This window comes from Protopterus annectens, chromosome 15.part0 (assembly GCF_019279795.1).
Source record: "Protopterus annectens isolate FY-2018-M chromosome 15.part0, PAN1.0, whole genome shotgun sequence".
In the NCBI taxonomy this organism is placed as follows: Eukaryota; Metazoa; Chordata; order Ceratodontiformes; family Protopteridae; genus Protopterus; species Protopterus annectens.
The window spans coordinates 85,659,447-85,687,220 of NC_056749.1; the positions used below are offsets into that span (position 1 = coordinate 85,659,447).

General features: G+C 39.0%; 1 protein-coding gene across 1 annotated transcript in view; it reads right to left on the minus strand.

The window, feature by feature from the left end:
• LOC122789724 (amine oxidase [flavin-containing]-like) overlaps positions 1-27,774 on the minus strand; it is a 1,342,089-nt gene that overhangs the window by 1,188,362 nt on the left and 125,953 nt on the right. The window lies entirely within an intron of this gene.

Genomic DNA, 27,774 nt, shown 5'->3' on the forward strand with positions numbered 1-27,774 from the left:
TATATAGGAACAAATTAAATTTAAGGAGAATGCTATGTTATTCAAAAAGGGATGAATGGTCAATGCCTCTTGAACACACAAAACCATGTGGACGCTGTAATTATTGTAATTCTCTTGACCCCAGCCCATTTTTTGAACATCCTGATATGCACACTAACTTCAGCATACGTGCTGTAGACCTGTGATACTACTCATATAGTTTATTTGGCAGTGTGCCAAATATGTGATGCATTTTATGTTGGCAAAACCAATCGTCGTTTTAAAGACAGGATAAGAGAACATCTTTACCACATTAGGAAGGCTTCACCTCACAATGCCTTAGCTAAGCACGTAGCCCAAGCAGGTCCTGAACATTATTTCCTATTTAGAGCTCTTGAGAATATTAAACCCAGTATACGAGGAGGTGACATCAGGAACCATACTGAGAGTAAGGAGAGCATGTGGATAGTTAGATTGAGAGCAGATAGGGGTCTAGGTCTCAATGAGAGAGCCTCCATTAAACCTATGTTAAACAAACGGAGGAATGTTTGTAGATTTTATAATAAATGATGGAACATATATGTTTTACCCCTTGAAATAGATTTCTTTTGACATATATATCTATATATACATATTTATTAGAGCATCTTGAGTGTTCATGGAGAGTTTTATATGTTTTTATATGTTTTTATATTCATTTTATACATCTCAGCATGTTTATATGTGCATATATCTTTAAGCTTAGATTAACTCATGAATATGTAACAAGAAGCAGCCAATAGGAGATGTTTTAACTGTATAAATGTAGCCTATGTACTTGAAGGTCTTTGTTACATGATCTGATGAAGCTCAAATGAATGAGTGAAAGCGCTTATCTGACCTGCAGTGGAATTAAAGTTGGATTTTAACCTGAGGATTTTGCCTTTCATTTGGATTTTAACCTGAGGATTTTGCCTTTCATTTCTACTTGTGACTCTGCATCAGCCTAGTTGCTCCTTTTGGTTTCATTAATTTTATCTTTTTATTAGTTGAAGAAGTTCAACTGAAAAGACACAATGGGATCATTTCTCCCATTTTAAATAAGGATGTATCCATAAGTGGATTAGAAGAGATGTTAGCAAGTGACAATTGTTCGCTGACAGAATCAGATGGATATCAGACTGCGAACAATGTTAGCATTAATACTTATGAGTGTAGTTTTATTTCAACTTTTACTATAGATAGCGAAGTTGTTAGAACTATGCTGTTTAAAAACTGGGAGCTAATTAAGAATGATAAACTTTTACTTGAAAAGTTGGGTAGCTCTCTCAAATTAGTTTTCAGAAGAGGAGTGAATCTCAAAAACCTCCTTGAAAAGAACGTAACAGTGGGTGCCCATAGATCTGCTGGAATGTCTGTGTGTGGTAGATGCAGCATGTGTAAATTCATTGAAACAGGAAGAACATTCTTTATTAATGACAGAAAGTATGAGTTAAAACACAAGTTACACTGTAATTCTAAATTTGTAGTCTATATTGCTAAGTGTACATCCTGCAAGGCGTTTTATGTTGGCAAAACGTAGACTTCGTGATAGAGTGTATGAACACACACACGCAATTGAAGTTAATAAACTTGATAATGCATTGGCTAAACATGCAGTTGTGAGCAGAGGGCACAAATTTGTATTTTAGGCAATAGATCAGATACAGTTTGATATTAGAGGTGGCCCTGTTAACTTACTCCTTAAAGAGCATGAATTAGCATGGCAAATCAGGTTGAATGCATTTGCAAATCCAGGTTTAAATGAAACCTGTAATATTAGTTGTTTACTTAAACTAAAGAGCCTTAATAGACAATAGTTATTGTTAAAGGAGGTATTTTTGTGATAACTTTTAGGGGAATCTTTTGTCTTGCGGTACGCAGGTGAGTGTGTGTGGACTAATATTGCTACATACTCAAGTGTGCCAGCTTGCACTGCATGTGAATTGTTTTTACTACTGTTTTTGCTACTTTTCTGAAAAAAAAAAAAAAATTTTCTGCTTTTACTGTATTTGTGTTTCTTCCTACTTTATTTTGCTTTTGCATCATCTTAAAAGTACTCAATTGTATTTATTAATGCTTGGTGTAACTCATTCTAAGCCTTTTAGTTTAAGCACTTGGGCTTCAGACCAGTTGTTTTACATTAAGAAGGTTTGTGGTCTGCACTATAGTGGCAGAACAGGTAGCTTACATCCTTCTAAGTTGGGAACTGCTGATTGAGGGCTCAGTGTCTGTTATTCTAAACGTGTATTAATTCTGGTTTAAGCACTTGGGCTTCAGGCCAGTTATTTTACATTAAAAGGGTTCGTGGTCTGCACTCTTGTGGGAGGAGAGGCTGGACTCTGCCCTTCTGAGCTGGGAATTTCTGGTTAAAGGCTTATAGTGCCTGCATATTTGAACTGCTTCTTACTGAAATTGGTACACCTTGTTTGCTGTAGCGTAGACTAGATCCAGGCCTGCTGAATCTAGCTTTGTTTGTATAACTTGAGCACTAATCCAGGCATTCTTTAAAGTATTCAATTGTATTTACTATTGCTTGGTAGTAACTTGATTAAAGTTTAGCTATCATTCTAAGTCTTTTGGATTAAGCACTTGGGCTTCAGACCAGTTGTTTTACATTAGGAAGGTTTGTGGCCTGCACTGTGGTGGCAGGACAGGTAGCTTACATCCTTCTAAGTTGGGAACTGCTGATTGAGGGCTCAGTGTCTGTTATTCTAAAAGTGTATTAGTTCTGGTTTAAGCACTTGTGCTTCAGGCCAGTTTTTTTACATTAAGAAGGTTCGTGGGCTGCACTCTTGTGGGAGGAGAGGCTGGACTCTGCCCTTCTGAGCTGGGAATTTCTGGTTAAAGGCTTATAGTGCCTGCATATTTCAACTGTTTCTTACTGAAACTGTACACCTTGTTTGCTGTAGCATAGACTAGATCCAGGACTGCTGAATCTAGCTTTGTTTGTATGCTTGTTGTTTGTTTGCTTGTTATTTCCCTGAAACGCTAATACCACATAAAACGCGGCTTTTCAGCGCTTCTGTGGATCCCTAGTGATATCTGCATTGCTTACTGTACTTATTTCCTTGTTTCACTTAAAAGAAAGTTACTGTTTGTCGTTTTTGCATTTAAGTTACCTGTAACACACTGCATTTAAGTTACCTGGCACTTGCTCACTAAAGCAATTATACAAGTCAGCACTAAAAAATTAAAAGCACTACACCCTCACAAACTCCCCTTGAGTACCTTGTTCCCCATTGGCCCTTTTTTTTCAATTATAAAGGAATTCCCAATACTATTCTAGCATGTCCAAAGGTCAGTTGTCAATCTCCTCTCCGGTCCAGCTGGTGAATCTGGGAATCTTGAGGTAATGTTACAACTGCCTCATGTACACAGACAACCCTCTTCTCCTCCTAACAAATTCCAACACATGTGAGAGATGCATCCATATAGCCAAACTGGAGGCTAAGTTCTCTCAACACAGTACTGGTGTAACCAGTCAGGAGGAGAAGGGAACCACACTCACTACAATTCCAGTCTCACATAGACCTACCACGACAGCAAACCAAACACAAACACACAAAAACATACTCAAAGGCTCTAAATAAAAATCTGCCTAAGCAGCAGAGACCTCCAAAGCAGACATCCAAGCAACCACTACCCCAAAACAAAACACGTGCAACACATAGCTCACAAAGCCAGTGTGCCGAACAGTCACAGCCCTTAAGGCTAAACAACACACCTGATACACTTGTAATAGGTGACTCTATCATCAAGCACACTGACGTCCCACTCACCAGGATGAACAAGGAGAAGGTCACGGTGAGCTGCCTGTCGGGCGCTAGGATCCGCCACATAACACAAGCACTCAGGTCACTCCAAGGAAAGTACAAATATGACTCAGTCATTGTCCATGCTGGTGTGAATGACCTGAGACGTACCTCCCTGGACTACATGAAAAGAGATCTGAACATGTGGTCCAGGCCGGTATGACCCTGACCTTGAGTAGCATCTTACCATCACCAAGAATGATGCCACAATATGAAGACATGATGATCAATTTCAACAATTGGCTTAAGTATTGGTGTCATTCAAAGGGGATCCAAAGCCTGTCAGCCTGGGATGACATGCTCAACAAGCCACGATGCTTCGCTAGGGACGGCTTGCACCTGTCACCCCTGGGCTTTCAGATATTGGCAAAGGCTCTTGCTACCCCCATAGTGCCTTTTTTAGGCAAGGCTCAAAAGACAAACCCACCTCCATAGGTATCACAATGGATAAGAAACTAAGAGTAATGCTACTCAATGCCAGAAGTCTAAACCTCAAGATGCACGCACTCGAAACTCTCCTTAGCATGGAGAACATCGATATCTGTGCAGTAACAGAAACCTGGTTCAAGGCTCCCGAGAGCACCCCAGCACTACCAGGTTATACCTCATACCATGCTTTCCGGCCCCAAAACTTGGACCGAACCACAAAAGGAGGGGGAGTATCAATATTCATCAAAGATACCCACACCTCCAGGTTGGTGGCACAGCACGAAGCATCAGAGACTATCCATGTGCAACTAACAGTGGGTAAAACTGCCTTCCAGTTTATAGCCTGCTACAGAACACCCTCCCAAACCCAGAAACCCACTCGGCCTTCCTGAGAACACTGGAAAATATGAAGGTCGCTCCAAACACCATTATATTGGGCGACTTCAACTACCCAAACATAGACTGGGAGCATTACTCTAGCTCCAACACCCTAGCCCAAAGGTTCCTAGAATTTATAAACTCAAATGCTATGGAACAACTTGTTACCACTCCCACAAGAGGGGAAAACATACTGGACCCGATCATCACCAACATGGGGACTCTATGCTCCAGACCAGAAGTGTATCCCTCACTGGTAAGATCAGACCATAAACAAATCTCACTGGATATTCACATCCCGACCCCACCTCCTGCCCAGAAAACCACAGTGAAAAACTTCTCTAAAGCAAATTTCACACTCCTCAAAACTGAGGTGGAATCCTTCAAAGCCCCCGGGCCTGTTGAAAATACGGCCCAGACTGCAGAATCCTTTATAAATGCATTCTATGAACACCTTCAGGAATGCATGGATCATGCAATCCCAAATAAAACCAACACCCAATCCTCCAAAGGCAGATGTCCTGTCTGGTGGACCCCTGCCATAAACAAACTATACAATAGAAGGAGGAAGCTACTAAATGATAGAGCAAAATCCCAAAAAGGGAAGGCAACTCTAATCAGTATTAGCAAAAAACTACGGGCACTCATAAAATCATCTAAGGCCAGCTTAGAGAGAAAAATTGCACAGGACACTAAGGATAATCATAAGGCTTTCTTTAGTTATGTTAGGAACCTGGGTGGGAATTCCCAGATATGCTCAGAATTAGTCCAAAATGACAAAAAATACACCAAACCCACAGACATTGTCAACATCCTAGCTGGCAGGTTCAACGCAAACTCCCCCCCCCTCCCCACCAAAAGGGCAAATATCTATCCCAGCAGAGTGCTGCCCCCCTGACATCTCAGATGCTCAGGTAAGAGCCGCCCTCTCCAAAGCAAAAAACACAGCATCAATGGGACCAGACGGTGTCCCGGGCTGCGTCCTACATGAACTCCAAGTAGAGCTAAACCCAAACCTAAAACTACTGTTCAATCTCAGCCTTACTACAGGATATGTACCTAAAGAGTGGCGTACAGCAACAGTGGTCCCTCTCCACAAAGGTGGTGCCTCAGTGGATCCTGGAAACTATCGCCCCATAAGCCTGACTAGCTTGGTCTGCAAAGCTATGGAAAGGATCATCATGGACCTCATAAATAAAGATATTGGGGACCTACAGACACTGGATCCTACCCAGTTCGGCTTTGTTAAGGGCAGATCCTGCCTCTTAAACCTGGTTGATTTCTTTGAAACAGTCACCAAGGCCATTGATGAGGGGAAGGTGATCCACACAGCCTACCTGGGCCTCGCAAAAGCCTTCGATACAACACCCCACTCGGGCATTATAGATAAGCTCACCAGCTTAAATATAAACCCCTATGTCACTAGATGGGTTGCAAACTGGCTCAAGGACAGAACCCACATGGTTAGAATTGCTGGAGCCATGTCAGACTCCAAACCAGTTACAAGTGGCGTCCCACAAGGCTCAGTCCTGGGACCTCTCTTGTGCAGTATATATTTCTCGGAGGTACAGGCCAACATGGAAGGACTGTGGCTGACCAAGTTCGCAGATGACTGCAAACTGGGCACCATAATCGACTCTCCAGCTGACCCAAGCATCCTCCAGAAGGGCCTCATAGAAACAGACAACTGGTGCCAGAGCCATGGCCTCAAGCTAAATGCCAAAAAGTGTATAGTCATCCCCTTTGGCAAAAACAAAGTGCCCACAAATTACCACATAGGTGGTAATCCATTAAGTACAGAAGAAGTAATTAGGGACCTGGGGACCCAAGTTGATATTAGTCTCTCATTTGACAACCACGTGGCCAAAGTGGTTAGAAAAACATTTTATATAGCCCACCTAATCATGAAGTGATTCACATCTAGATCAGGGGAGGTCATCGTGCCTCTTTACTCATCCCTCATCAGGCCCATAATAGAGTACAATGCCCCTTTTGGGATGTACCTTACCAGACACCTGCAGCAACTGGAAAGACCCCAAAAGTACCTCACCAAGAGGATCAAAGGGCTCAAACAGATGCCATATGCTGCCCGGTTAAAGAAACTCCAGCTCTACTCAGTGGCATAACGCCTGTTCAGGGGCGATCTGTGCCTGACGTATAAAGCCATGTCCAACCCAGAATTAATGGACATCATGCTGCACCTCAGAAAATCCAAATCCCATTGAGCTACGCCCTCGAGAGACTTGAACCTCAGCACTGAAATAAATAGGACATGCTGGAGGGACAGATTCATAACCCAGAGGGCTCCCTTTACTCTGGAATAAAATCCCAGTCCAGGTTAGGCAGAGTCCCTCATTGACTCTCTTCAAGAGGAATCTTGAGGAGTGGATGGGAGATCGTAGGTTTAACCCGGGTATCACTTCTGTGTCGCTGTTAGACAGAGGCACAGTATACTAACCTCGAAAAAGGGCATAACAAAATTAATTTAAAATGGGTGGCAAAAGCCAAACACATTCTGGCTAGGCTTATAAATGCCCTAGGGACCTGGGGGATAGCCTAGTATGAACCTATATGATCATTAATAGCTATGAACCTATATGATCATTAATAGCTAGGTTTTATTTTGTTTTACTGTTTACGATGTGAATTATTTCATGTGACTTTTTATCATGTGACTTAAGTAATTTTGTCACATGATCAAACATTAATAAAGTATTTATATGTAAATTGGAGGTATGTTATTTTTGTCTGAAGAAGTTACTTCACTGAAAGCGACAAAAAGTGCTTCATTAAATAGTCATATCAATTATTCGTAGCCCTAGTATTTTTCGGAGCCTACGTTTTGGATTTCAGTTACTTATTCTTGATAGAAAGTTTACAGTTAATCTCAATTATCTATGAGTAAGCAGTTCACTAGACAGAATAGTTTTTCAGTACCATATTGTATTGTATGCAATACTTATTTATTTTTTCCTATTTCGATAGTATGGCCAACTTGAAATGCATATCAGTTACTATCAATGGATTAAATAATGGTTGTAAAAGGGGTAGTTTATACACATTTTTAAAAATATTTCACTTCCAAGTTATCTTTTTACAGAAAACGCGTAATAAAAGAATATTTGGACAGACTTAATACTGAACTCTGTTGACTACCTCTCATTATAAACAAAGAAAAGAGGAATTATTGTTTTATGGAACAATTATTTGCCTCTACCTAAAATCCTGAATACATTTAATGATGAAAAAGGCATGTTTTGTTCAGTGACTTAGATTCAAAGGAAACTATGCACTTTTATTACTGTCTATTTGCTACCTGTATTGGGAATACAACTAGTTAAACAACAGTTGGGGAAATAATATAAATATCACAGGAAAACATTATTTTTGCAGGTGACTTTAATTGTATTTTATCTGACAAGGATACCAAAACTAGCTGTAAAAGGAAGAAACATGCCTCAGTCACGGCTTTGATGAAGTTCACTGGCTTATATAATATGAGACATATAAATGAGTTTTCAGTATCAGACTCAGTCTTCTTTACACATTTCTCATACAGGCATGGGACACAATCACGAGTGTATGTTTCAAATGAGATCACTAGTAAAACAGATAATGTTTACTGTCTCTTGCCTACTGTCCCATCACAACACAATAACATTTGAAATTATATTGAATTCTAGACTTTAAGGAGTTCTTTAATAAAGAAATTCAAACTTTTGTTGACATTAATCATGTAGGTAACATCTCAGAGATTTTTGTAAGGGACTCTTTAAAACATGCATTTTTTGGCAAAATTACAAGTTGGTATGCACAAAAAAGAAACAATGGGACAAAGAATTGAGAGATTTACAGAAGAAAATTGATAAGATAAAATTAGTCCAAAAGGAACTAATAACTTAACAGAAGTAAAAAGCGTAAACAGTAAATGTTTAGAAATTTTGCAACATAAAACTATGATAAATTTAGAACAGATTAAAATAATTGTTCCATAAATCCTAAATCCATGCATACATTGGCTACTAAAACAAAAATGATTGTTAAATTTAATCACAAATAATTAAACTCCTCTAGTAGTAGAAAGAACGCTACTGAAATTGAAGACATTCTGGATGTTTTCAGGTCTCATTTTAGTAAGATTAATCAACACAAATCAACAATGGATACACAAGCTCTAATTAAAACATTTATAAAAATATAGTGAAAATAGACTGTCAGAAGATCAAATAAAATAATTGACAAGCCTATATCAAAGTCTGAACTCAAAATCCAAATAAATTAAAACCTAATAAGGCACCTGAAAATGACCATATAATACCTGAATTATACAAAATGATGACATAGGATGCTTTGAGTATTTTACTAGAAATATTTTCAATAGTTGAAGGACTTATGAAGGTACCACCATCCTGGAAATACACTCTTATATCCCCAATTTTAAAACCTGACAAGGACTCTGTATAATGTTCTTCATATAGAACAATTTCATTATTAAATGTAGAATATAAACTATTCATAGCAATCTATGCCTCTGGAATAAAACAATGTCTTCCAATGTTGATAAGCAATGATCAGACTGGGTTTATAATGAACAGGAAGGTGAATGATATCAATAGAATACTATCAATAATTGATTATACTAATAATTCAAAAAAGAACTACCTTTTGTTAGTCTGGATATCAATAGTGCATTTGATTCAGTTATTTGGGAGTACTTACCATTAGTACTGGAGGAATGAAATTTTCAAACAATTTCTTACAATTATCAATAAGAAAAAAGTTGACTAGTGTGTTGGCAGATATTATGTTAGATACGAGCAGTAACCTGCTCCTAGGATAAGTGTAATACTTTATATACAACAGTCCCTTTGGAAGTAATAGCAACGTATAACAAATTGGTCTGCTGTTCCGCAATGGTATACAATAATGCTGTATAGTCAGTGGTGCCTAATTTCAGAGAATGTACAATCACGGTTGTAACCAACAGTACCTTATTTCAGAAGCATTCATTCATCGACATTCTCATACCACCATAGGGATATATAAATATATAAGTAAGTAGCTGATTCGCTCAGTCGGTATTCACTTCCCCAAGCGTTACGTGAACAAACCTCTTCAGGTGATTCGAACAACAAATGATCGAATTTGACAGTGCACAACTAATATTTTCAAGGCAAATAATCCACAATTTCTATTCCTTTAACATGCGTTTTACGAATGCACCACGCATATATCTTAAAAGTAGAGACTTTTTATTGTATCAAATGTTCAGCAAACAAACAATTCGGCAAGCGCTTTCACCTACTGGCTTCCTCAGGCCGTTAGATTAAAAAATGTTTAATTGGGATATATATAACTTCAGGATTTGAAAAACATGATGTCATTTCCTGTCCCAGTTTAAAATACTTCGTAACTATTCTGTATAATAATGTTACGAATTGTCACATTTTAGAATAACTTTAAATCAATCTTCGTTTCAATCTTTTATAAATCACAAGTACATAGCTAACACTGTAGCAATACATTAAATGCATCATTTAAAATACATAAACAACAAATATCTGAATAGTACTATTTAATATTATATCCCGTTATTGTTGTCATGATGCTTGTATAAGCTATTAGATCAAAAATTCATTTCATGAAATACGTTAGCATCCAAATGTGATTATTAACTCCAATTTATCAAGAATGCATAAAAAATGCATGTTTTAAAAATAAGAATAAAAATAAAAATAATAATATTTAAGCCAAAATTGTTATTTAAAATATATTTATGGTGTACTATTCATAATATGAGTACACGCTCTGTCTTATAAATCTTTTTATATATAGCACTCATAATAAAATATGTGCAGTAAGGAATTTATATTTCCATAGACAATATTTATAATTTACGGCTATTTAAAAGTATACGTCTGAACTTTAAAATATTTCTTCTGCCTGTTCGTATTTATAAGCTGATCTCTCAGACTATCATGTATATACACAATAAAATTATATATATCTCCACCTTTGATTACCAATAAAATTAAATTACTCGGTGGTCCGTATTTATAGCATGGAAACGAGATCTATCTAAACAATCACATGTTATTTGGGAGGTAGCGATGGAATATAGTGAGGCATGATATGAAATGCTGAACACAAGGTTATTAGCATGAAATATAAAATACAAAATATATGAATGCAACAATATACAGGTATTAGTAATGCATCCCATTGTATATTATTCGTTATTAACTAATTTCTTACAATTAATCAAACTTCTTTATGAAAACTCCTTTGCACACATTAAGATAGGTTCATAGCACACATTAAGATAGGTTCATATACTTCCCAATCAGTCATGGTTTCTAAAAGGTACTAAACAGAATTGTCCCTTGTCCCCATTGCTTTTTGCTGTATAGTCATGGAACCTTTTGCAAATTATATAAGATCAAATAAAAAATCAAAGGCATGCAAATAATGACCAGGAATGTATAACAAAAGAAGGGTTCCAGCCACAGTCAACCAGCTCAAATAATTTTATTAAAACAATAAATCAGTATAAGTGCTTTTGTCTCAACAAGCTCTCATACTGATTTATTGTTTCAATAAAATTATTTGAGTTGGTTGATTGTGGCTGGAACCCTTCTTTTGCTACACATTCCTGGTTTTTATCATGGCTTTTGAGCATACAAATAATGACTTAATCCCCAAAACACAATTATTTGCAGGTAACATCCTATTAAGTTTAACTGCAATTATTCTCTTACTGTAGTATTCCAAGCAATAGAAATATTCCAGACAGAATCTGGACTCAGTTTTAATAAGAATAAGACTAAAATGCTACCTGTTAATTATAATATTAATAAAATAGATAAGAAATTATATAAATATATTGTGAGAGATGGTGAAATTGCTTACTTAGGGAATGATAATATTAAAGATATAGCAACCCTTAATTACAATAACTTAAATTCCATAAAACAAACTTTTAATAAATGGAATATTTTTTTCACTATGGAGGAGAAACTCTCCTTAATTAAAATTATTATCCTTCCTAAAATTATATATATAATACAATATTTACAAGCCTAGATTGACTTTTAAACCATCACATAAGAGATTGGACATCAGGAGGTATTAGTGTTTCAGATTTAGATTTACATTCCTTATCCTCAATTGTTAAGACAATAATTTCTTCATTAAATAAAAATTAGAATGCCAAATGGAAAGCTATTCAGGGAGGTATTTGGTGTAAATCTAATAATTTAAATCATATCATACTAAAATACTTACTAATAAATTTCATTTGTTAGTAAAAGACTCTTTTATAGAAAACAAAAGCAAACCAGTTAACCGTTATCATATTAATATGATAACCTCCTTTAAAATGTTCATTTTCAGGAACCCTGAATATAAAGCATGGATTTTCTTTGTATTTACAGTTGCCTGTAATCAAAATAGTATTAATACATTTAATTTAACAACGACTACATTTAAAGACAAAAAGTTGTTATATTGGTATAAACTACTAGACAAAGGGAAGTTAGAAAATGTTGACCATATCATTAATAAGTTTGAGTTAAGTAAAGCCATGTGGTTAAAAATTCAAAATTGTAAACAATTAGTTGAACATAAGATTAATTTAATGCAACTGTTGTTGTTGGTCTTTCGGCTTTTCACGGTTAGGGGTCGCCACAATGGAACTCCGGTCTGCTAATGATTGGCCATAGATTTTTATGGTGCTGAGTTGCCAGCTCAATGTCCAACCTTCAACGAAGGCACGCCCATTCATGCATGTCTTTCGGAACACCACTCGACCATCGGGAGGACATGCAGACTCCACACATAAGCACTCCCCACACTCCAGCCATGAATCAAATGGGAGAACCTCTTGCTGTGAGGCAACAATGCTACCACTGCACCACCGCGGATCTATTAATTTAATGCAACTAATAGTTAGAAATTATTTCCCCACATACATTGTTTTACTCATTATTCTAATGCATCAGAATATAACTGGAAAGGGACTTCTATCTAAAATATATAAATTAATTAAGAAATCAACAGTATGTCACAGAGAAAGTGAGTGGGAGTATTTTAGATTTGTTAATAATAACTCCCCAAGTAAAGATGATAAACAAAACTAATACTCCAATCTTCAAAACAAACTACTTCATCACTAAGGTGGAGGATATTCTCTTGGAAGTTCTTAAACAGAACCTTTATCACACCATGTAAAGTTGAACCAATATACAATAAAGACATAGGATGCTGGAGATGTGAACTAAATGTTAATGCTGACTGGCAGCATATGTTTTACAATTGTATAAAACTTAAAACATATTGGGAATTCTCTCTTACAGTTTGTTTTTAATGATGTATTAATGCTAACCAAATCTCTTATTTTATTTAGTACACCTTGTGGAGATAAGTGAAGGCTGCCAGCCTAGCTAGACAGAATTCTGTAGATAATTCTGTCATTTGTAAATATTAATGTAAGCCACAGGTTTGCTCTCTTAAATGTGAAAAGTCTGTATTGGATGTTGAACTGAAAAAAATGTAACAGTGCACTCTGCTGTAAGAAAGCTGATAAGTCAAGCATTTTATGACCGTCTTTGATCTCAGGGCTCTCAGCCGAGATTCTGGCTGAAGGAATTCTGGTTATTGTTTTGAGACCAGAGTTATTTGCTAGAATTTGCATGTATAATTTATTTTATTGCTCTGGCTTCCTGACCAGTTGGATAATCAAAAGGGCTATTAACCTCTGAGTTTCTGTTAGTCTAGGAACCAGAAAGAAATGATGTAATCTGAAATGAATCAGTGGTACTGTGTTATCAATTTAAGGACAGAAAGAATGAGGACATTTAGCATTTGTCTTGAGAACATCCAACATCACCAGCACCGTCTTGCTCTATATGTAAATTTATTTTAGAACTGTTTTCTCTTAGATATAGCTAGAAACTAGGATGATTATATTAGTTTTCTTTTATACTGATGTATCTTTTCTACTGTATTATTTTAAATATTTCGCTGTGATCTCTGAACTCTTGACTAGCACTGTGTAGTAAGAAGTATTGTCTTGTGTTTTTATTATTTATTATTAAACATTTTTAAATGTTTCAACTGTGGCTGTTTTGTGTAGAGATAATTTAAGCTCTAGGAGTACATTGCATGTATATAGTGATACTGGCCAAGCCACTCCAATAAGCCTTAACTGTTCAGTTGCACTTACCATTTAGATAATAATATTGCACAGTATAATTGGACACCCTTTCATAAGGGCCTTTTTGTAGCTGATAAATATTACTGGGTGGTGGCAAGTGGTACTACCGCATAGTCTGTGTAAAAGGGGCACAGCTGGAGAACCTGTGCCAGCCTTCCCCAGGAGTGTCTGTGTGACTGTATACAACTCTTATCTCAAAGTGTGTGTGTCAGCTACTTGGGCAGGGACAGAGAGGGCACTGCAGGTTTTAGCTGGCTCACTAGGCTGAGATCTGGACCCTATAGCTGTGCCAGTGCGGAGTCTTATTGGGGATCTGGAGAGAAATGGAGAAACCAGGCCCGGACTGACTGTGATCTCTGTGTGCTCTTAAAGAAAATTGTACTTTACTGTGTGTGTATTTATTATCCTTTCCCTATATGGACACCCCTCACTGGTGTTAGTGGTGAGGACTGAGGCTCCTTGATTGCTGGGTCAGTGCATGGCTGTCACACACCTATTCCCACTTGTATCACAAAAATAAAATACCCTCTTTTATGGAGTATCTTAACTCGCCTAAGCACTGTCAGGGCATACAGAACCCTGCTCATACTACGGCAGTGCTGTAATGTTGCAATAACCACGGATTCAATGCACAGTGCCACAGATGACATTCTTTCATTATGTGCAACCAATGCCACCATAATCTCACTGTGTCTGTGCTTCTGTCCTTCATGCAGTGCAGCCAGCTGGTGTGCAACATGATCTGTGGCACGGGCAAGTGCACAAAAGTTAGATGCATGATTTCACTGTGAATGTTCATTTGACTGTTGGAGTAGGCTGGCACCCTCTGACATGTGCCCATGCACACCAGTTACATGCCTATGTGTACTGCACTTTGCACTATTAATGTGTTATGGGGAAGTGTCAAAATTACCAGCAGACTTAACATGGACCTATGGTCCACAGGCCTCATCCTGTCCACCATCTGATGTCCCCCCACTGTTAGAATGGCTGGCCAGGTTTTCTTCCATATCTGATGCTACAGTCTCAACCACATGACTGTTATCATCTGGGCCAGACTGTAACACTAAACCTGTGTACTATGTTCCAGGGTCTATGCTACAATGCTGGTGAGGTTTGTCCACACTCACTCCTCTATTCTGTATTTCCTGCTCATCAAAGAAGTCTCTATCCAAGTTGGCGCTGACCATCTATTATAATTTAATTTTCCTGTGGGGAAAAATTGTCGCCCCTAGGTCTGTTTGCCATCTGAAAGACAGTTATATGCACGTTACATGTGGGGGCCACATATGGAGATGATTATGTAGACAGCTTATGCCAATTTAACCTCTTTGCAGTCCTGTGCAATGCCAACATGTAGGAAATAGTCCCTGTCCCAAATAGTACTGCAAAATATAAACCTATATGTGATATGAAAACAATGCATGACTACGGAAGACATGGATTAACAACACAACTTGTGATGTCTGTGTAGAGGGTGTCTGTAAGATTTGAATTTGTTACAGTGGATATCACAGCACTAGAAGTGCAGACACAACAGCACTGCACCACAAAAGCCGCACACTCTCCATGCATTTCTGTTTTACACACACGTGTGTAAAACAGAAATGTGTGATGGCTGTCACAAACGTCCTCCAGCTGTAATGCAATGTGAGCCTAAACTGAAAACCTGTGCAAAAAAAAACAGTCATAACTGTTACACATGATGAGCTTATATAAACATAATCCATACTGAGTAGTGAATGCAATCCTCATTAGTACAGAGTATCTGAAAATTATCAGCTGAGCAACTTACAGAAAGTGTCGCAAAGCCTCTATAGCCATATGTATACCACACACAATAAGTGCTAAACAGACCAACACAAATCTAGATTTACTGAGGCAATAGTTCTAGTAGATGATTTAATAAGCATCAAAACTGTGTATAGAGATTCTGTAGTGATCTTTTATTTATTTATTTGCATTTTGCTTAAAGGAAAAGTCCACTGGGCCTGACAGAACCCATGTTCAGTGGAGGCCTGGGGAGAAAAGCTCCACAGTACAGAAAAATTAACAGATAAAAAAAATTAACAGATAATATTAAAGATCAAATTACACAGAGATTAAAAAGTAGTTACAAGAATAAGTGTGTACAAATTGTTGAGACTGCACAACAGAAAATACAGAATTTTACACAAATTTGCAGAAAATTCAGTTATTTACATAGCTTATTGTTCTGTAAACACTCTTTACGGTGGTACTACCTAACAGCCATGGAAAGATGTATGGAGATGTACCCTTATTAGGGGGGCTTAGTACAGGTAAACATCAAGTATAAGGAGAGGTGATTATGAAGGGTAGTTTTGAAAAGGAAGACATTTACAGTTGTTCTAATGGACAGAGGGAAGTATTACAGCTCTTGGCTACTGAGAAGGTGTAAAGAAGCTGGCCGGGTGGGAGTTAGGGTTGTCAACTTGTAAGAGCATCTGATCCGCTAATCTAAGTGCCCTGTTTGGATGGTAGCAGTTGAATGTAGAGCGGAGAGCAGGACAGTCTAGGGGTTTAGAGAGGATTTTGTGGGCTGTGGTTAGTTGTAAGTAGGAGAGGTAGTTTGGTAGCTCTAGCCATTTCAGACATTTAAGGGCAATGCAGTGATGGGTAGAGTATTTGGAGTTGGTTGCAAATTTGACGATTTTGTTGTAACATGTCTCTAGTTTGAGTTTAGAGTAGTTTTCAATATTAGTGATGGGGAGGGGTGCCATAGATGAGAGGGTATTAGGTATGTTGTGGCTAGGGTTATTCTTGTAGATGGGCTTAGGAAGTGATAATGTCTATAGAGGGTTCGAAGTTTCAGATGCGGTTTACGAATATTGTGTTGTATATGCAGGTCGAATTTCATGTGTTCGTTGATAGTGACACACAGGAGCTTAGTGTGGCTAATGAAGTCGATTAAAGATTTATTAAAAGAAAAGATGGTGAATTTGTTCTTATTTAAGGGGGTTGTTTTTTTACGGGAGAAAAGTATGATCTTGGATTTTTTGGGGTTTGGGGCTAGGTGATTGGTGTGCATCCAGGATTCAGTGGAGGAGAAGGCATTTTTAGTTAGTCTGAGTAAGTCAGAGATAGAGTTGGCAGAGCAGACAATAGTCGAGTCGTCTGCATACTGAATGACAAATCCTTGAGATAGGGATGATTGGAAATTGTTTATGAATATACTAAAGGGAATCGGTCCAAGTATGGACCTTTGGGGAATGCCAGTGGTGGTGTTGAGGAAAGAGGAGGTGGAGTTTTGCCATCTAACAGCCTGTTTTTCATTTAAATAACTGGAGAACCAGTTTATACTATGGGGGGAGAGGCTGATATTAGAGAGTTGGGTAATAAGTAAATGGTGAGAGATGGTATCAAAGGCTTTGGATAGGTCAAGGAAGAGGGCAGAAACAAAAAATGTTGCCAGAGTCACTGGCTCTGTTTACTGTATCCATAAAAGATAGGAAGGCAGTTGTAGTGCTACGGCCTGGCCTGAAGCCATGTTGTGATGGGGACAGTATTTGTTTGTCTAGAAGGTAGCAGAGAAGTTGAGTATTGATGTATTTCTCTACAATTTAGGATAAAGGAGAAAGAATTGTAATGGGTTGGAAGTTAGTGATGTCAGTATTGTTGAAACCTTTATGGAGGGGGAGAATGAAGGCCTATGTCCAGTGTTTGGGAACATATGACTCCAAAGATGGATCTGTTTACAAGAATGATTATTGAGTAAGATATACTGTCTGCAGCTATTTTTAGATATTCTGAGGGTAGATTATCAGGGGCACTGGAGTAGGGTTTTAGTTTGAGTAGTAGGTGTTTTATGATTGAGGTTGGGGTGGGATTAAGGGTAAAGGAAGAGGGTGCTATTGGGTGCTGGAGTTTGCTGGATGTTGGAAGGGGAGGGGGAGAGAATGGGTGATCTAAGTGTGGTGGTTTGGCAAGTGGGGAGATTAGTATGAGTGAATTTAGCTGTGATGTCAACTATGGAGGCATTGAAAAAGATATTGAAAAATTGATTTTTACATGCAAAATGTATATGTATATATTTATATATATTTTTTGATTGCCAAATGAACTAAGGTTTATATATTTCCAGCCATGTAATATACTGTCTTGGATAAAAATCAGACTTAATAATCTACTTAATAATTTAGTTAAATAAGAGGTACCACATCATTTTATTTAAAGTACATAAGGGTTATATCATTATGACAGCTACTAAGTAGGGCAGGACCAGCTCGAATGTCACACTGATGGGGGAAGGGATGTGAATTTAACATGTGTACCAATAACACTTTGTTTTACAGCACAATAAACCACTCCCATGCCTGATAAAAAGTATATATATATATATATATATATATATATATATATTTAGAAAGCTTGTGAGGAAGTTATTACTCTATTTTTGTTTTACTTGGATTGCTTGTCTGTGTACTTAATAAAGGATTTTCGACTCTAAAGAGACTGCTTGCCTTACTTGGATTACTTTTGAATACTTAGTAATGCTGTACAATTATATTTTTTCCTATTATTACTTTTTGTTTTGTTTTGACTTAAGACGAATTTACGTTCGCTACTTCTACTACTATTGTCTGATCTGATTAATATACAGTGATTAACTACAAATGTATGGGCTGAGAATCTTCCACACAGAGAAGTTTCTTACACGGTTTTGTTTTTGGACCCACTATACTTTAGTGAGTTGTTTTGAGACTTTGGGGATACCACGGAGATTACTTGTTTTTAGATTTTGTTAATGCTCTGGAGATTTAGGTTTACTGTATATGAAGACTTGTAGGAGGTTCTGTTGATGGGAGTAGTGGGAAGGTTGTGTGAAGTGAGTCCTGGATGGTGGTATTTATCTCCACATAAGGCTATGTTACGAAGCTTAGGGATATAATACGATTGGTTTTGGCTAGGGGTAGATTTGGGGTACTTTGTTTTAAAGTACAGGGTGGGTGACCGACGTAGATTCAACAATTTTTTTTAGAAGTTGAGGATATAGACTTTACTTTATGATAGAGGAGGGGATCTAGTAGATAGAGGCTTGGGAAGATATTGTTATAGCAGTTGGAATGAATAGGTAGGGAGGTGAATGTAGGAGAGGTTGGAGACAAGTTATTGGTTATTATTTATTTATTTATTTGACCGGGTTAGTCCGTCTGAGCTTGTGCCCTTTTTCAGCAGAGGCCTGGAGAGAAAAGCTCCACAGTAACAAAAAAAATAACAAGTAGGACAAAAATTTACAATTCAAACATTTGCAAGTAAAAAATGCACACTATAAGTTCAGTAATTAAATAAGTTAGGAGAGAAGCAGGTAGCTTCTTGATCAGTAAGAATAAAAAGAGATATAAGTAGAGTGAGGTGGAGTGGGGAGGAGAGTGTGATTATTGAGGTAGAGGGCATGTTGGATGTGGAAATTAGAGATGTGTAGAGAAATAAGATTTAGTGGAAATGGTGTGTTGTGGTAGGGTAGGTGGAGAGATTATGATCTATTTTGGTGGGGTTGAAGTAAGGAGGGTGAAGTGTTAACTTAATAGAGGGTGTGTAGAGGGATAGCAGAGTGGAAGGGCTATGAGTAGGAATGGTACTTGTAAGAGTAGATAAAATATTGTTTAGATGGGTTAGGTGAGGAATGGAGAGACGTAGTAAGGAATGTATTCTAGTAGAGATTGTTAAGGATGGAAAAGGTAAAATTACTAAAGAGATGCACTTAGAGGGTTGAGTGGCTTGGGCTGATTGGTCATGGGACAGATTACAAGTGGAGATTGGATGAAATGAATTAGGGGAGGGGTCTAGTGGGTATAAACCTCAGGAAAGTGTTACACTTTTAAATCTTCAATTTAAAAAAGTTAGAGAACATAAGCTGAGCAACATGTATCAATGTTACTTTATACTTGCATCATTGGGTTTCTATTAGATCTTCGAATACTTAGGATGTCGAACGCTGAAATGTCGACACCTAAACAAAGTCTAATAAACATGACAGGCCAATTACACAATTTTTTTCCCTGGGAAAAAATTTGCTTGGCCGTCATTGGGGATTTGCCCTTTTCCCTGATATAGAGCGATGTCGGAATTGGTATATTTATTTACGGGGGGTGGGTGGGGGTGGCAACCCCCCCCCCCACTTGATTAGGGTTTTTAGAGTTTGTTGTGTTTTTTTTTATTTTTTTGCTGGCCACGCAAATTGTTTCCCTGGGAAAAATTTTGCATAATTGGCCTGTCGCATTTATTGGATTTTGACGTTTAGGTGTCAACGTTTCAGCGTTTGCCAACCTAAGCCCTCGAAGATCTAATATAGACCTGCATCATTCTTACATGTTTTTACTTTTTGCAGGTAATGAAGAGCGAGCTTGGAATCAGGCCCTGTGTATTGAGTGGATGCACAGCATACCTTTTAACTGTACAGATTTTCTCAGAATATCCATATTTTTCCCTCATATTTTTGAACTGTTTTTTTTCATAAAATATTGTTTTTCTGGCAAATTAGTGGCAAATCATTAAAAATTGAAGTTAGAAAATAATGACAGACATTTGTGTTTCAGACTTCATACCTTCAGAAAATTCATGGTAATGTAAAACCTGCTATTCTATCAACTTTCTAGTCTGAAAGAGTAATATTTAAAAATTGTCCCTATTTTTGAGCTTTTGTCCCACTTTTATTCATGAATTTGTCTAGATTTCTTGCTCCTAAGAGGTTGAAAGGTATGTGAGACAGGCTGAAGAAGTAGCTCAGGGAGAGAGAGGTATGTTGATTACTTTCAGATTTTGAAACTAAAGATGTCTTCATTGTTATAGGATCTTAGTCTTGCCATTACTATGTATAGTATTTATAATGCAGGAATACCCATCATGCATCTGTAAAGTAAATGCAATAGCCAGACAATCCATGTGATTAGAAGTCTGAATTACATAAAAATATGTTTACATATTAGTTAGCACCAAGCCATGTTTACTGAAGGTAATGTTTTGAATTGTAGGCCACAACCTAGATGGCAGTCATGATAACTGTCATGGTGCTCTTGATTGTAATGCTTCACGCACAAGTTAATAGTGCTTTGTTGGTGGTTTGTAATGCAGGTGTTGGTACACATCTATGTTTGGATGTGGTTTTCTGCGACCGATCTGTTGTACAGAGCTGACTATTCACATACTGAATCGCTGTCTGCTGTGTCAGTGTTCACAAATTTGTTGACAGAGTATCTTTTATGCCTTTCATGTCAACATGGGTATCTCATCTGCCTACAACACCTTCATCATCATCATCTCTGATATTCTGGTTAAAACATACTTGTATCCTGTGTTTAGTATTAACTGTGTGTTACGTAATCAGCAGGCAGTATCATGCTGCTTGCATTTTGCATGGTAATACATATCTCAAAAATGAATGCAGGACACTCATATTTGTAGACAGACAATACTTTCCAAAAATTAATTTTGGGTCAGCCAATGACCACGTTACCTTGCTCAACTCTTTTGCATATGGCTTTTATATTTCCCAATGGATTGTCATCTCACTATATCTTCATTATACCAATATGTTAATGCACAGACACTTGGGTTACAGATGACATTCACCCAAAATAAATGTGCAAGGCACACATACAAGATTGGAAATATGGAAATAGTGGTATTCTCTCGGACAGTCTGCTGGCCAATGTACTGAGGCATACATCACAAGTGTTAAGCACTGCATGTCCCTGTACTTGTGTTATGTTCGCATTTTTACAGTGTAGTTTTGCAAGGTAGACTCTTATGAGTGTTGCCTGACAGTGTCATGCCATGCTTCTCTTCAAATGCCAGGATATGTACTGTAAGTTTGCTGGCTTTGCACATGCATAATGATGGCTGATAAACAATTATTATGGTGAAGTCAGGATTTGCACTAATAAGCTTTGTTCTGCGTGCCACAGCATGACCTGGAGTAAGGTGCTCACATTCTGTGATGGATACAGTGGCCCTGACATGGGCCTGTACTGAAAACATCCATAAGTATAGATAATAGGACATAAGGAATGTATTATGTGCAAGAGGAGCCATTCACTAGCAGCAAATCTGTTTACTATATTTGTCCTACATTATCATTTTAGGCTATTTCATCTGAGAATGTGTTTTTAATAACACCTGTAATGCATGCCGATATACCTTTATTTTCATATGCAGGCATCCGATGTCAACGTGATGTTACTTAAGGTCTGTTAAATTGCAGATGTGTACATCTGTTTCAGTTTAATGCCAGCTACGATTTTCAAAGAAATGTACAGCCTGATAGACATATGGTTTTCATTGTAATGGTTTTGATTACGGACATACATTGCCTATCTTGGTACACTTGACAATGGCCATAATGTGTTCTAAGGTTTCATACTGACTGTTTTCTGCCTGTGCACTGCATCACAGTTGGTATGTTACATAGTCATACAGTAATAGGTATGCATATGTAATTTCTTTCTTGTCTTGTGATTCACCTTGACAGAGTATGGGACCCATGGATGCTCACCCATTAGACATCAGAGATGAGTGCATGCCAGACGACTGCCCAAGGCCTCTGATGATGATGACCATGATGGAGAGGAGGAGGATGATGATGAGGAAGCTGGACATGCAAGTACCTGCTGCACCCTGGAGAAGACAAAGCCTAGCACCCCAATAAGATGATTATCGGGAACAGATCCCGATGTAATGACTGATGTCTTTCAGACAAAGATGAGGGACATTATGGGGAATTTTTTCCAAGATATGGCATGGGTTGCGCAGGACGCATTCAGGGAAATAGCTCTGAAGATTATTTGTGATGTTCATCTTCATTAGGGCAGACCCTCAGGACTGTACGTATTGTGGGTGTGATCCACTTGTGTAATGTTACCACCATGGTGTCTATCATATAAGTGACTGGACTGTACAGGCAAACTTGTGCATAGCATTTTGCTGCCATGCTTATGTGATACACGGCCAAATGTGCAGTGCAGATGTCATGTGACATTTACTATTGTGCTGTAATGGGTTCATGACAAACATTACCACATTTGACTTTTAGTCAACATTCAGCTGTCCATGAGTTTTGGCAGTTAACATGCCGCTACAGCTGTAACAATTCCACTGTATACATGTGTGACTGACAGCAACTTTCAGACATGTTGGCCATATTCCCCATATACCACAGTGGTATGGATATGATTTGTGGTTTACCATGTCATGCATGTTCAACAGAAGGATATGTCCTTGTCCCTGTATTTTGTATGACACTTGTCATGGTATCACATTAGCATTGCGTTTGGCATTGTGTTGCTACACATGAGCAGTTCTGCTTTACTGACTGCACAGACTGCCAATGTACCATTCATGTATAAACCGTGATAATGATAATTTTGTCATTAACATTCAAGTATGCTTTCTTTGGCCTATGTTACATTTCCACATGCATTCCTTATTCACATACATTTGATTATTTCAGCAAATAATGCACATATTATGTACAAGACTACACACGTTATGATCAGTACATTGTACCCTGAGACTGTGAGCTGTCATTGGCTTCATGTTATATAATGTTCTGTAATGTTTACAGGACTATTCCTTTGCTCAGTCGATGACTTCATGTTAATGTGCTGTAATTTTCACAGGACTTTCCCCTGTTCAGTCATACCCATTGTCAGTGATATCTAGCCACAAGTGTTTATTCCACATTTTTACATTGGCATGATAGAATATATGTGTATGTGATATCAATTCTTAACTTGCTTACCTGTTGCAGTTATATGATTGCACAATATTGTGTGTGTGATTTATACATGTGCAGTCTGCGCATAGGTTCATAGGTAGGTACTAGGCTATCTGCCTGAAGGCATTTATAAGCCTAGCCAGAATGTGTTGGCTTTTGCCATCCCCCTTAGATTAGTTCCCTGTGCCTCTGTCCAGCAGAGACATTGAAGTGATCCCTGGGGCAAACTTTGTTTCCCATCCACTCATCAAGGTTTCTCTTGAAGAGGGTTAGTGAGGAGCTCTGCCTAATGTAGACTGGAATCTTGTTCCAGAGCATGGGAAGTCTCTGGGACAGGAATCTATCCCTCCAGCACATCCTATTTATTGTTGTGGGGAGGTTTAGAGCCCTGGAGCGTGTGGCTCGAAGGGATATGGTTTTCTTTAGGTGGGGCATGTCCATCAATTCTGGGTTGGACATGGCCTTGTATGTCAGGCAGAGATCACCTCTGAGTAGGCAGTATGCAACCGAGTACAGCTGGAGTTTCTTCAGTCAAGCTGCATACGGCATCTGCTTGAGGCCAGTGATCCTCTTGGTGAGGTACTTCTGTGGTCTTTCCAGTTGTTGCAGGTGTCTTGTAAAGTACATCCCAAATGGGGCATTGTACTCTATGATGGGTCTGATGAGTGATGCGTAGAGGGGCCCAATTACCTCTTTTGATCTGGATGCAAACCATTTTGTGATTAGGTGGGCCACATAGAAGGATTTTCTAACCACTTTGGCAATGTGATTATCAAAGGAGAGGTTACTATCTACTTGGGTCCCCAGAACCCTTATTACTTCTTCCATATTTAGGGGGCTACCACCTATGTGGTAGTTTCTGGGTACTTTGTTTTTTCCAAAGGGGATAACTATGCACTTTTTGGCATTTAGTTTGAGGCCATGGTTTTGACACTAGGTATCTGTCTCAGTGAGACCCTTTTGGAGGATGTCTGTGTCAGCCGGAGAGACAATTATAGCCCCTAGTTTGCAGTCGTCTGTGAACTTGGTCAGCCATAGTCCTCCTGTGCTTGCCTGTACCTCTGAGAAGTATATGCCGGATAGGAGGGTTCCTAGGACTGAGCCCTGGGGAATGCCACGTGTAACCAGTTCAGAGTCCGACCTAGCTCCCGCAACTCTTACCATGTGGGTTCTTTCTGTGAGCCAGTTGGCAACCCATCTCGTGATGTAGAGGTTTATGTTTTGGCTGGTGAGCTTGTCTATAATACCTGAGTGGGGAATGGTGTCGAAGGCCTTTGCGAGGTCTAGGTAGGCTGTGTGGACCACCTTTCCCTCTTCTACAGCCTTGGTAACTGTCTCAAAGAAGTCCACCAGGTTTAGGAGGCATGATTTGCCCTTAATGCCGAACTGGGTAGGGTCCAGTGTTTGGAGGTTCCCAATGTCTCTGTTAATGAGATCCATGATGATGAACTCCATAGCTTTGCAGACCAAGCTAGTCAGGCTTATAGGGTGATAGTTCCCGGGGTCCATTGTGGCTCCACCTTTTTTGGAGCAGAATAACCATTGCTGTGCACCACTCTGTGGGCATGTAGCCTGTGGAGAGGCTGAGTTTAAACAGTGTGTTTAGGTGAGGGGTTAGTTCATCTTTGAGCTCGTGTAGGACGCAGCCTGGGACACCGTCTGGTCCCATTGATGCTGTATTTTTGGCTTTAGAGAGGGCTGTTTTAACCTGAGTGTCTGCGATTTCAGGGGCACTACATTCTTCTGGTATAGTTATGGGCCCTTTTGGGGGTGACGTTTGCACTGAACCTGTCTGCCAGGATGTTGGCTATATCAGTTGGTCCAGTGTATTTTGTGCCACACTGCACTAACTCCGAGCAGATCTGAGAATTACCACTTAGATTCTTGACATAGCTGAAGAATGCTTTGTGATTATCTTTGGAGTCCATGACAATTTTTCTTTCGAAGCTAGCTTTGGATGATTTTATGAGGGAACGTAGTTTCTTGCTGATACTGATCAGGGATGTCTTCCCTTCTTGGGATTTTACTCTTCTGTACTAGTTTCCTCCTTCTATTGTATAGCTTGTTTATGGCAGGGGTCCACCAGACTGGTTTCCTTTTCTTGGAGGAGTGAGTCTTGGTTTTTGTTTGGGATAGCATGATCCATGCATTCTTATAGGTGCCCGTAGAGTGCATTAGTAAAGGATTTTGCAGCTTGGACAGCATTATCCTAAAGGGGGCTTTTGAAACTTCCCACCTCGGTCTTAAGTAACGTGAAGTTTGCTTTTGAAAAAGTTTTTCACGGTGGTTTCTTTTACCAGGAGTGATGGCGGAATGTGGATAACCAGAGTGATTAGTTTATGGTCAGATCTAGCCAGCGAGGGGTTGACCACTGGTGTGGAACACTGGTCACTCAGGTTGGTGATGACCAGGTCCAATATGTTGTTACCTCTGGAGGGGGTGTTGACCAGTTGATCCAGGACATTTGAGTTTATAAATTTTAGGAAATGTTGGGCAAGGGAGTTTGTACTAGAGTAGTTCTCCCAATTAATGTTGGGTAACTTGAAATCACCCAATATCAGGGTGTTTGGTAGGACCTTTATGTTTCCCAGTATTTCCAAGAATGCGGACTGGGGGTCCTGGGACATGGTGCGTGATCTGTAGCAGGCTATAATTTGAATAGCAGTTTTGTCCATTGTTAGTTGCACGCGGATGATCTCTGAAGCATCGTGCTGTGCCACTAACCTGGAGGTGTGGATATCCTTAATGAATATGGATACTCCCCCCCACCTTTTGTATTTCGGTCCGGGTTTTGTGGCTGAAATTTATGGTATGAGTTGTAGCCTGGTAGTGCTGGGGTGCTCTCTGGAGTCTTAGACCAGGTTACTGCTACTACACATGTATCCATTTTCTCCATACTGAGGAGTGCCTCGAGTGCGTGCATTTTGAGGTTTAGACTTCTGACATTGAGTAGCATTACCCTCAGTTTTTTGTTACTTCTACTATTTACAGTGGTGGGTTCATCTTTTGAGCCTTGCCTAAAAAAGGCACTATGGGGGTAGCAAGAGCCTTGGCCAGTATGTTTTGAATAAAAGCATAAGGGTGACCGGTACAAGCCATCTCTAGTGAAGCAGCGTAGCTTGCCGAGCATGTCACCCCAGGCTGACAGACACTGGATCCCCTGTGAATGACACCAGAAGCTTAGCCAATTGTTGAAATTGATACTTTTTTTTCTCTATACCGTGGTATCATTCTTGGTGAGGGCAGGATGTTACTCAGGGTCAGGATCATACCAGTCTGGGCTACGTGATCAGAGAGCTCCTCCATGTCTCTTTTCATGTAGTCCAGGGAGGTACGACTCAGGTCATTCACACCAACATGATCAATGACAGAGTCATATTTGTTCTTTTTCTGGAGTGACCCGAGTGCTTGTGTTATGTGGCAGACCCTGGCACCTGACAGGCAGCCAACAGTAACATTCTCTTTGTTCAGCCTAGTAAGTGGGACATCAGTGTGCCTGACTATAGAGTCAACTATTACTAGTGTGTTGGGTATGTTATTTTGCCTTAAGGGCTGTGACTGTATGGCACACTGGTTTTGTGAAGTATGTGTTTCATGGTTTGTGTTGGGGTGTGGAGGTTGCTTGGATGTCTGCTTTGGAGGTCTCTGTTGCTTTTGCAGATTTTTATTTAGAGCCTCCGAGTATGTTTTCATGTATTTATGTGCGTTTTTTGCCGGCACTGGTTTCATAGGTCTATGTGAGACTGGTGGTGTGATGCAAGTAATTCCCTTCTCCTCTTGACTGCCTGGTCCAGTCTTGGGTTGAGAGAGCTTAGCCTCCAGTTTGGCTGTATAATCTCTCACATGTATTAGTGTTTGGTGGAAGGAGGAGAGGGTTGTCTGTGTACATGAGGCAATTGTAACATTGCCTCAAAATGCCCAGATTCACCAGTTGGACCAGAGAGTACACCTGAAACTGCCCTTTGAACATGCCTGGATAGGTACAGTGAGCTGTTTTACTGATTGGCTGGTAAGGTCGAATAGAGAGCATTGTCCTTCTCTACAGTATAGTAGTGCTAAGGTTTATTAGTCTTTGCTATGAGTTTTGAGCAAGTGCCGGGATGAGAAGTGAATGGTTTGAGTGCTTAAGTTGAAAGTTTGTCTAGTTCCAATGGAAAAATTGAAGAGTAGACTTTGTGGAGCTGGGAATAGTTATACCCTAGCTAACT